Below are 11,596 nucleotides of genomic sequence, written 5' to 3'. Positions count from 1 at the left end.
CTTCGAGACAGGGTTTCTCTGTGTAGTCCTGGCTGTCCCTGACTTTCCTTGTAGACTAGGCTAGTCTGGAACTCACAGCAATATGCCTACTTCTGCCTCCCTGATTGCTGGGGCTGCAGGTGTGTGCCACCGCGCCTGGCTGAGGCTTTTTTTTTTTCTTAAATGGCTCTCTTAGGTACAGTAATTAATACATAACTTTCACTTTCACATTAGGTTAACGCATTGCGTCTGCTGGGTATTTGTATTAATCCCTCCCAATTCTTAAAAAATTGTTATTTCAGTCCTTTTTTCCCCTTCCCATGCTTCAATATTATTTCTTTAGCCCAGAGCCTCACGCATGCTGTGTGTGCTCTTCCACTTAGATACACCCACCCCTCCACGCTCTATCTCCTTATCATGCATTACAGTGCATACTTGCCTATTTCCTTTAATATACTTTTGATTTTTCATTATTGACAGATTTCCTACTAATGTCTGGACACTTGTCAACTCTTATTTTCTGTCTTGCATACATTCTTTCCGACAAATGGTTCTAAGGGAAGGAATATTTTTAATTCTCTCTGTGTCAGAATTTCCTACATAGCCAACCCAGCATTTACATAACTTTGTGAAAGAGCCCTCTGACCCCTTTACCTAAATAGAACAGGACTTACTAGAGACTAGGAAATGGGAAAAGGGATTTGTTCTGGTCGTCTGGCTACATGATTCTGCTAAGTGTTGGCTCTAGTTAGCTCTTTGGGTGGCCTTGAGGATGTTGCTCAGAGCATCTCGTGATGTCCACTGGAGCTTCCTTTGAGGATGTTTGGGTCTGACCAAACCTTAGTAATACATGTCTCAGCATTTGTGAGGCTTCAGTCCTGTAGACTTTTCAGCTGATCTGTCTTGTCTGCTGGACCTGGGCTCCGAGGACCTGAAAGAATGGGCGGGCTCCAGTCTGATGCTGTGGACAACTTTATTTCAGTTTCAGTGTACTTTTATACACAAATAGCAAGGACAGCAGTGATCCAAGGAAGGCTGTTTGAGTTCAGAAAGACATGATCAGAAAAACATGTAAATAAAGGTCAGCCAGTAAGCACATACTAAATATTAACAGAAAATTTCCCAGAACTTTGTCAGGACAGACCAATTTAAACATAATTGTTTGGCATGTGCTATAGATTAGATCTGGGAAAGGATGAAAGTGAGGCTGAAGGCCATGTCCAGATTAAAGATAAACTGACCAGTTTGGGTTCCGTAGCGTTGACCTGACATCCAACAAGAATAAACGTGTCTTATCAATTGAACATACATGTTTAACACAGGAGGCATGAGGTCACATCCAGGAACCATCCAGGGAACAAAGTGCCCCTGAGGTAAAGGCCGTGCCTTTCCCCCTGCATCCCCTCTCACAGTTCTGTAAGGCACTGTGCACCACGGGTCTTCATTCCTTTCACTGTGTTCTAACGCATTCCTCAAATGTTCTCCCACTCTCTGCCAGGTTCAGATTGTTAGCTGTGAAAGTCCATACTTCAGGGTGAGCTATTGTCATCTTCAATTATCCAAGCATCACCCTTTCTTTAGATCATTCTGTGTCACATATTGTCCTTCTTTAAGACCATCAACTTCATAACCCTTAGTGAAATGCTAGCACTTTTTCTTTTTTTTTAATTGATTAAACATTTTTTACATATACATTTATATTATTACACACACACAATAGACTACCTATAGCAAGAAGAACCATGACATAATCAGGTATTATATATATGTTACATTCTTAGTGTTTTGGCTATTTGTATTTGACAGCCTTGAAGAAAACATCTTTCCTACCTTGGTGAGTCTAAAATTCTGAATGTAAACCAACCTCCATCACATCTTGACATTATCAGCTTAAAGCATCTATATAGACCTAAAAACATCTTGACCCCTAAATAACTAAGCTTCATTGTAAAACTAAGCTACCTGGTCTTCAACTCCATCAGAGACTTGAGAAGGAATAAAATTATTTACCTGAGTATGCTGGGAGTGCAGGTTAGCAGCTTCCCAAATAAGAATATGACAGAGACAGTTTGCTACCTGAGCAGTCACCCAAAATTCTCTATGAGACTGGAGCATCATCTTCATCCTTCTGGCCCAATATATCTGATAGACATATTTATGAGGCAGGAACTATCAAGGACTTGCTTACCCTATCTTGGTAGAGTTTGACTGTCGACTTTGCCTGCATCCAAGCTTGCCCTTTTTAAGGCAGAGTTCTGTCTGTGGTAGAAATGAGGACATTTTGCCCAGTGGCTTGTTTGCCATATTTGAAGCTATCTCCATAAGGAGGTTGTTTGATGCTCATCATCCTCTTTGAGGTAGGCTGGGTGTTACCAGGAGTTAACCTGTCTCATTGTTATTGAATCTTTAAAATAGTAAAAACACTTTGAAATGCCATATTCAGCATGTCTCTGAGGTTTTAGAAGACCTTATCTAACTATCCTACTTTATCTTTGTATAGAATCATATCTATCTGCCGCACCTAAGATGTATATTCTCATGATAAAAGTAGACTAGTAATTGCTATAACAATGATTTGATCAACTAACAATTAACTTGTATAACTTACTTATCCTAAACAGTCTGCAATAGCACTTTTTGAGTACATGTGAAGGCACTACGTATCTCCAGGCCATGAGGAGGACCCTTGCTCTTCTCTTCTATAATAAGGCATTAGACCTTGGCAGGGCTGTGCTTTCCTCACATACTGTATGATGTGGCTCTTCACTTGTTTATGACAACTATCTTAGTGCACAACCTTGGTCTAACTGTAGAGAGGTATATATAGGTGAATGTATAACAAATGCTGTGATCACTATGACAGACATATTAGTACCAAAAATTAACTTTCAAGTTCTCTGTATCCGTGGTTGTTTTGTCAGGACTTCTGTCTTACTCAGTGCTTGCTCTATTGCTTTGAAGAGACACCATGATCAACACAATTCTTAGGAAAGAAAGCGTTTAATTGGGGCTTGCTTACAGCTTCAGAGATTTAGTCCATTATCATCTTGGAAGGGACGATGGTGGCATGTAGGAAGACATGGTGCTGGAAGGGTTGCTTTTCTTTTGGGGGGTTGAACTCAGGGCCTTGCTCATGCTAAGCATACACTGTATCGCAGAGGGACATTTGTAAACTCAAAAGTAAAAGACTTATTGGAGCAAATTCCCTAAAGGATGGGGCAGGAGCCTTCCTGTCACAACGAAGGCCCAAACCCACAAGAAATGAAAGAGGAGGGAAGTTGAGCAGGAAGAATTTTATGTCTCAGTGCAGTTGTGAGGAGGTCTTGACTGGGCATCTGGAAACACACAGGCCACACTGCTCAATTGAGGCTCCCATGAGCCTAGGGAGCCTTGATTCCAGCATTGCTGCCATCACTGTCACTGGTACAGGCAGTCCAGGGACAATGTGGCTCATGAGTGATCTGGGTCATTCCAAAGTGTGGCAGTTGGAGGTTGTCAATCAGTCACACTTCCTCGTAGCAAATTCTCTTTAAGTCATAGCTAAGCAGGTCAGCTTCTATGACTGTTACTGATGCCTGTCTGCTAAATTTAGCCATTTTTTATATAAAAGGCTATTTTATTACAATTTTTTGTATTAAAATAGTTTTGACAAAGTCTTCTTCATATGGGGTCAGAATTCCAACAGGGATGAAATAGCAGATGCTTTTATGTTGACTAGTCCTAAAATGTCTACTAGAAATTTAAATGTTATTTTAATTAGAGAATGTAAAGGAAGTCAAAACTATCATTCATAATTAATATTTCAGTAACCCCAACATAGACACACCATTGGATGACCTTCTTCAGCTTCCCAATTAGTTAGAAGTGAAGCCCCAGTTACCAGATGTAAAGCACAAACTCCCTGGCTGTGAATATCTGTTTCTGATCCATCTGCCCTTTCGACCCTTTTGACTTTGATCTACAACCAATTTGTTTTCAGTGGGATCACCTAGTTCCAAGAGGACCAAAAAAATCTCTTACCTCGGAAATCAAGCTACTTGCAGCCTAATTCTGCTTTATTACAGTGTAGCTGCAAGACCCCAAGGGAATGCTCCACCCCACAGAGGAGTCATTTCCACGTCCACCAGACGGGGTTTTAAGATTAGACAATCTACAGCCTGGTGTGGTGGTGCACACCGTTAATCCCAGCACTTGGGAGGCAGAGGCAGGTGGGTCTCTGTGAGTTCAAGGCCAGCCTGATCTACAATTCGAGTCCAGGACAGGCAGGGCTATGCAGAGAAACCCTGCTTTGGGGAAAAAAAAGAAAAGAAAAAAAATTAGACAATCTGTAAACTCCATCTAGGCTATTGGAATATTGCAGTTGAATAGGAGATTATGGATAAAGTTTATGTATTTATTACCAAAATTGAAAATAAAGACATGGGGTCAAACTCAGGAAATCTTCAGATAACAAGTATTTTGGGAAACTGAATTAATAAGACAATTTTCTGGTATGGTCGTTAAGCATCTCACCTAGCTGTTAAAGAATTTAACTTAAACCACAAATGAATAAGAATTCTATTGTCAACAAATCTAAAGGATTCTAAATATAAAGATTATCATAAAAATCACCCTATGCATATTGAGATTTATCTCATGAAAATCAACAAATTAACTTAGACCCATGTATCCTTGCATCTCTCAAAGCTACCTCAAGTTCAAAAATTAAATAAAATAAAAAAATAGCCAAAAGTAAACAAAAAGCCCTTAATATATATTTTCGATGATTTAATATATATGTAGAAAATACTTTTAATATATACTTTATATATATTATATTTAAATATATTAACATTTTATTTTATATTAGTTATATTATTATATTAATATTATAATAATTATATATACTTAAAGGCCTCTTACTTGTCTGGAATAGCTGCTTCAAGTCCTGTTTGGTAAAACCACCATAGCTTGCTTAGCTAGACCCACAGAAAAAAGGTTAGATTGCTGCTGATGGTCTGCATTTACAACGTTCTCGTTCACAAAGAAAAATATGCCTGTTTTCATCTCCAACCTTGCAAAGATATCTGTGATAAAGTCTCAGGAATTGGACTCTGGGATCAAAACTTACTTGTACTTTTCATTTCTATGTTGCCCAGTTTTCTTCTACAAGGGTGGCCCACCTTTGCATAGCCAAGATCAGTGCATCTGGATAAAAGTCCCCAGCCCCAGCATGAAGTTTTGCCCATCTGTTTGGGTAATTTCTGTCTTCAGGCATCACAAATGAAGCAGAACATTGGTTCCTCTTAGATGCCATTCACACCTCTGCACCATTCTTTACTGGAAGGTGAAGTCTTGGGTGTTAGGCCACACCAGCGCCCTGGTGGTGAAATCCACTCATCTCTGCAGTCTGCGGGTGTGAAGGGAACCTATGTAACAACTCGCCCTTGTTTCTCCTGTCCATGGCTTGTACCATGGGACTGGAGAGAAATTCAGAAATTCTGGAAAGTCAGTGCATTGAAAGCTTTTCTCAATGATAACCAGGATTTGGTAGATGAAAATAATCTACTTTTCCCTCCCATTTATAGAGGCCAGTCTGGGTTACATTTGACTGTGTCTGAGAGTTTCCTGGCAGGACTGGGTTCCAGTGGCTGACTTGACTGACTGACTGACTGACTGACTGACTGACTGACTGGCTTGAAACCTTGAACTCTATTCCTTCCCTGCGCTGTTTCTTTTGTGCCCTCTTCCCAGGGCTTGATGATTTTACTCCTAGAACAAACCATTTCCACTGAGTCCTTGTCTCAAGAGAGCTTGGCAGAGAAGCTGAGCCATGCTCCCCCCCCCCCCGCCACCCCCCACCCCCTGTGCCAGTCCTGTCTAATGGCTGGTCTTGCAGATGGCACCTTTGTGAAGTGATTGTTACTGTGATAAAGGTGATAAAGGCAGAAGCAGTTTGGAACTCTTTATGGAAATTTGATGTTGCCATAGTATTTAAGTGTGGGAGGTTTTTTTTTTTTTTTTTCCACAGATACATCAGTGTGAGATCTGGGGCAGAAATAAGGCAAAAAAACCAAAAAAACAAAAAAACAAAACAAAACAAAACAAAAGTCTTTCTCTTAACTTAAACAATAGCACCGAGAAAAATGGGTGGAAGTACAAACAGGGAAACATTGGTTAGCTACAAATAAGAATCTTCTAGTACTTGCCCAAGGGGCACAGAAATGGAAACAATTTTCTCCTGGCAGCACTTAGTACCCTTGCATCAATGAGGCAAGTCTGCATGGCAGCCTGCAGCATGCCAGACAACTCTGCAACCCAGCAGGTCCTTCTGCAGCCTTAAGGACCAGGGGCAGCCACTCTTTTGTTCATTGTCACTGTCTATCTTACCAGCGTGGAAGCAAAGAGGAGTGTAATCAAACCCAATGCCCTGAGTTTGTTCTTACAAAGCTTTATCATACTCTAAAAAGCGTGGGGAGAGTTTGATTCTGGTTGGTCACGTTTGGAAGCTTTTGACACAGTAAATAGCTCTTCATCTGAGCAGAACCGAGAGGCTGGCCTTTGTAGGAACATATAGAGTGATTCAGTACAAAGCATAGGGTAAGAATGGGGGTAGGGAAAGATGGGGCAGCATCTGTCTTCAGGACCCTGGAGAGGAACAGTACGCTCCTCAGTGGATCCCCCCCATCTCCTGCTGCTCCAAGCCCCTTGTGGAGTTCTTGAAACCTATAGGTGGGGTTGCAGAGGGGACCAAGATGATGGATGTTCTGGAAAGAATAACAAAAACATCTCAGTTCCTACTTTACTGAAGCCTGGTTAAGATGACTTGAAAGTTGCATAAGGAAACCTGGAGCTGGCACATGTAGCAATGTCTAAAATCTCAAAGAGCTTTACATTTTAAAAGACATTTCAGGGTTCAGAGAAATGTCTCTGCTATGCTCAGATCTCTAGATCCCCAAAGACCACCAGGAATCAGAAGCTGTATGCAAAAACAAGGGGCCTTTATTTCTGCAGTAGTCCAGCATGCAAGGATCACCATTTAGACAAAATGGCGATCCTGAGGTGAGCTCACAGACTCTTTTTTAAAAAAAATTTAAGTAATTTATTCAGATTACATTTAAATTGTTATTCCCTCCCTTGTATCTTCCTGTTCCCCCCTCCCTCCTTCTTTCATCCTATTTCCCTCCCCTAGGTCTGTGACAGAAGGGGACCCCCTCCCCCACCATATGATCACAGCCTAGCAGGTCTCATCCTGGTAGCTTGTTTATTCTTCCTCTGAGTGCCACCAGGTCTCCCCACCAAGGGGAAGTGGTCAAAGAGGGGCACCAGAGTTCATGTCAGAGTCTGTCCCTGCTCTCCACACAATTGTGGAGAATGTGCTATCCATTGGGTTGATCTGGATAGGGGTTCTAGGTTTGCTGCATGCATTGTCTTGGTTGGTACAGTAGTTTGAGTTCACTCCCTGGGTCCAGATCTGCCAGCCTTCCTGGTCTTCTTGTAGGTTTCTAAGATGCTCTGAACCTTCTATTTCCCCATTCTCCCTTACCTCTCTCACCTGGAGTCCCAATAGGAAGTCCCAGTATCTGTCCCAATCTCCTGCTGAGTGAAGACTTTCAGGGAACAACTCTGTTGGGCTATTGTCCAATTATAAGTGAGTATATGCCATGTGTGTCTTTCTGGGTCTGGGTTACCTCACTCAGGATGACCATTTCTAGTTCCATCCATTTGCTTGCAAATTTCAGGATTTCCTTGTTTTTAATAGCTGACTAGTATTCCATAGTGTAAATGTACCATAGTTTCTTTATCAATTCTTTGACTGAGGGACACCTAAGTTGTTTCCAGGTTCTGGCTATTAAGTATAAGGAAAGGCATTCAGGGGAATTCCAAGGGAGGGGTTTGCCAAACTTTAACATGATTGGAGCATTCAAACTGAAAAACCTCTCACAGACTGAAAAGATGATGGCAACTTTAGTCAGTGGTCATGAGATAGTCACAAGACAAGAGATTTTTGAGTAGGGCATGGTAGCACGCGCCTTTAATCCCAGCACTGAGAGGCAGAGGCAGGTGGATTGATTTAAGTTCGAGGCCAACCTGGTCTACAAAGTGAGTCTAGGACAGCCAAGGCTACATAGAGAAACCCTGGTTAGGATGTCCCTAATTGGCTGCCTGTTTTCTGTGATATTCCCAGTAACTGCTGAGCTCATTTCTGAGGAATGGAGGCTCAGGCCTGCTCCAAGCTAACAGGAAACTGAAGCCTGTCATAGAGTTGGCCAGATTTACTTAACTAGGCCTCCTCAACTCAGTGGGTAAAAGCACTAAGCACTTGCACCATGCCCAAGGACCTCACTTCAATCCTCCCAGACCCATGGGATGGTAGGAGAGAACCAATCTTGCAAGTTGTCTTCTGACCTTCACCCTTACCCATCATGAGTGTGTTCTCCACCAAATAAATCAATAAAAGTGAAATTTTAAAAAATTCTGTGGGCTGGAGAGATGGCTCAGAGGTTAAGAGCACTGTATGCTCTTCCAGAGGTCCTGAGTTCAGTTCCCAGCAACCACATGGTGGCTCACAACCATCTATAAAGAGACCTGGTAGGCAGTCACACACACAGGCAAAACATTGTATACATAATAAATAAATCTGTAAAAAAAATTCTGTGGTGGTTTGAAAGGAAATGGACCCCCCCTCCTTGGCCCATAGGGAGTGACATTATTAGGAGGTGTGGGCTTGTTTTTTTAGGTGTGGCCTTATAGGAAGTGTGACACTGTGGGGGCAGGCCCTTGAGGTCTCACATGCACAAGCTACACCCAGCATGGACCACAGTTGCTTCTGCTGCCTGTGGGTCAAGATGTAGAACTCTCAGCTCCCTCTCTAGCACCACGTCTGGCTGCATGCTGCCACACTGTCCACTGCGATGATCACGGACCAAACCTCTGAACTATAAGCCAGCCCAATGAAATGGTTTCCTTTAGAAGAGTGGGTGAGGCCATGGTGTCTCTTCACAGCAATAAAACCCTAACCCTGAGCAGTAGATATAGTAAGAGTTCTTGCTAAATTTCTAAATGAAATGGGTTTCAGCTTGGGGCCGTTCCACTTGTTCTAGTTTGCTTCAGGTTTGCTGCCCTTTTCCTTGTCAGGGTTGAAAGCAAAACAACGGGCCTTAAAGCTACAGTTGTGTAGGGTTCAAGGCTGTAGTTAATGCTGGGTCAGACAGGCTGGAGGCTGTGCAGTCCGCTTTTAGCCCTGTTCTGGTGGTGTCTGCCTGGAGAAGGAAACCTACTTTTTCTAATTCTCACAGAAGTCCAGGGAAGGAAAAGATAATCGTCCCTTAGCTCGTCAGCCGGGGCCCCTGAGGGTTACAATGAAACTCCCATGGGACATTAGAATGAACTGCACATATCTGCAGATCCGTGCGTCAGCATTAAACTCCTGCTCACCTTTCCTTTACCTTATCCTGAAGGTAGGTATTTTGAGTCCTAGAAACTCTTAACTACTGTAGTTCGAAAATCTCTCCATTATACTCTTTGGGATGCAAATGTGTCAAAATCAGAATTAAATAAAGCTAGAGAATAAATTCTTTTTAATTTGTTCACTTAACATCCCAATTGTAGCCCCTCCCTCGTTGCCTCCTGGTCCCACCCTCCCCCTCTCACACCCTCTCCCTCCCTCCCCTAGTCCTCAGAAAGGGGAGACCTCTTCCCCTAACATCTGACCTCATCCTATCAAATCTCATCTGTACTGCCTGTTGTCATTCTTTCAAATGGAGAAAGCATATAAAATAAGTGTCTATGAATTTGAAAGAATTTCCCCCCCACCCCGGAATATAGAAAACACATCAACAGAAAAGAAGCTTGGACTGACTCTCTCTCTCTCTCTCTCTCTCTCTCTCTCCCCTTCTCCTTTAGACAAGGTTACATGTAGTCTAGGCTGACCTTGAATTCTTACTCCGCACCCCCCATAAAAGTGAGGAGACGCTATGACATGGATGGGGTTTTGTCTTCTCTGAGAGCAGATTATGTGGCTTTATTTTCACTTTTGTTTTTCTTTGTCTCACTCTGTCTTCATAAAGGAAAATTTTATTTTTCTTCATCCCACATGATTTAAAGGATAACTCAAGGGAAAGGATTTCCTCCCTGACACTTAATGGTTCATTCCTCCCATGGGTTCTACCTACTTCCTCCCTGACTGACTTTGAACTCTTGTTCCTCCTGGCTCCACCTCCCAAGTGACGAGGTTACAGCTACAGCCACTATATCCCTCTCTGTGCAACATTTTAAAGTATAGAACAGTTCTCTCTGTTAGAATAAATACAGTCCACACAGAACACCCCTTGCCATCTGATCTAACTTCATTCTGACTTGTTAACAGGGTCAGATGTGTTCTGTTTTGAGCTGTGGGGGATGGTGTTGGGGAAGAGGAGAGCAAGGAAGAGTAGTAGCTTTGTCCTGATGGCCCTGGAGCCCCTATCTTATCTTATTATTATTTTTCGCCTCTTACTGAAAAGGGAATGTGGTTGACCCAAGATGCCTCCCTTTACCAAACTGATGGTGCTTTTGGCCTTAATCAGCCCCTGCACAATGGCATAGTAGCCACATTTCTTTCCATCTTCACTGATATTCTAAGGTCTGCCCCCCCCCCTCTCCCATACACTGACTTAATCCAGAGTTCTTCAGTTCTTGGTATCCTTGCATGGCATCTTCAAAGGTAATTTTCAGGAGCATGTCCTTCAGAATCTTTATAGCTATTTATAAGAAAACACAATTGAGGTACAATCCCAAACCTGCAGTGGTGTGTCAAAGGTTCTGAGAATGCCACATTAGAAACAGGCAACACAGCAAATGTTATCAAATATTCTTTAATTTTATATTACTAACTCTTGGAAAACATTCTGAGGAAATAATTGAAAATACAGAAATACATTGTTAGTACAAAGACATTACCTCATTTGTCATCTTAGTAAAAGCTGAATATAGTCTACTTTTCTATTAGGGCAATAGTAAAAGAAATGCCCATTTTATATAATAAAAGCTTTAGATAAAAAAAATCCCTAGATTGTGAATGATGTGTATAATACATGATATAAAAGCTAGCAAAATAAAAAATAAACAGCTTTTGTTGTTTAGGTAGAAAAATGTCAAAACCAGGTCTTTTAGTTATTTCAGTGACATGTGGGAAGATTGTGCAAAAAATCTCCTTTTAGCTCCAGGCTAGAGCTAGGAAAGCTCATCCTGCTAAAGGTCACCTTGGGGAAGGCACTAGCCACGCAGGAAGCCAGCGCTGGCTGCGTCCCACCAACTGCCACTCGTCACAGCGTCCCACACTTCTCTCAGCTATGCTTTCGTCACCCTGACAGCTTCAGCTTACTCCTTTAACTCCACCGCTTAATATTACCACACAGGAAGATGACAGAAGCTACGTCTTTATACTAGAAATTAATTTCACAAATGCTTAATATTAACCAGTATTTGGAATATATACTGCAGAGAGCATTCCACAATCCCTAAATAATACCAACCATCAAAGAGAAATTTTATAGTATTTGCTTAGCTTACTTGCTGAAATTCTAGCATATTGGACATTTTTCTACAAGCCAACCCTTCCCAGCAATTGCACATTGAAAAACCCAGTGGCTCTTCC

This window comes from Acomys minous, assembly GCF_964271855.1.
Source record: "Acomys minous genome assembly, chromosome: 6".
Classification (NCBI taxonomy): domain Eukaryota; kingdom Metazoa; phylum Chordata; class Mammalia; order Rodentia; family Muridae; genus Acomys; species Acomys minous.
This window is presented reverse-complemented; position numbering follows the sequence as displayed.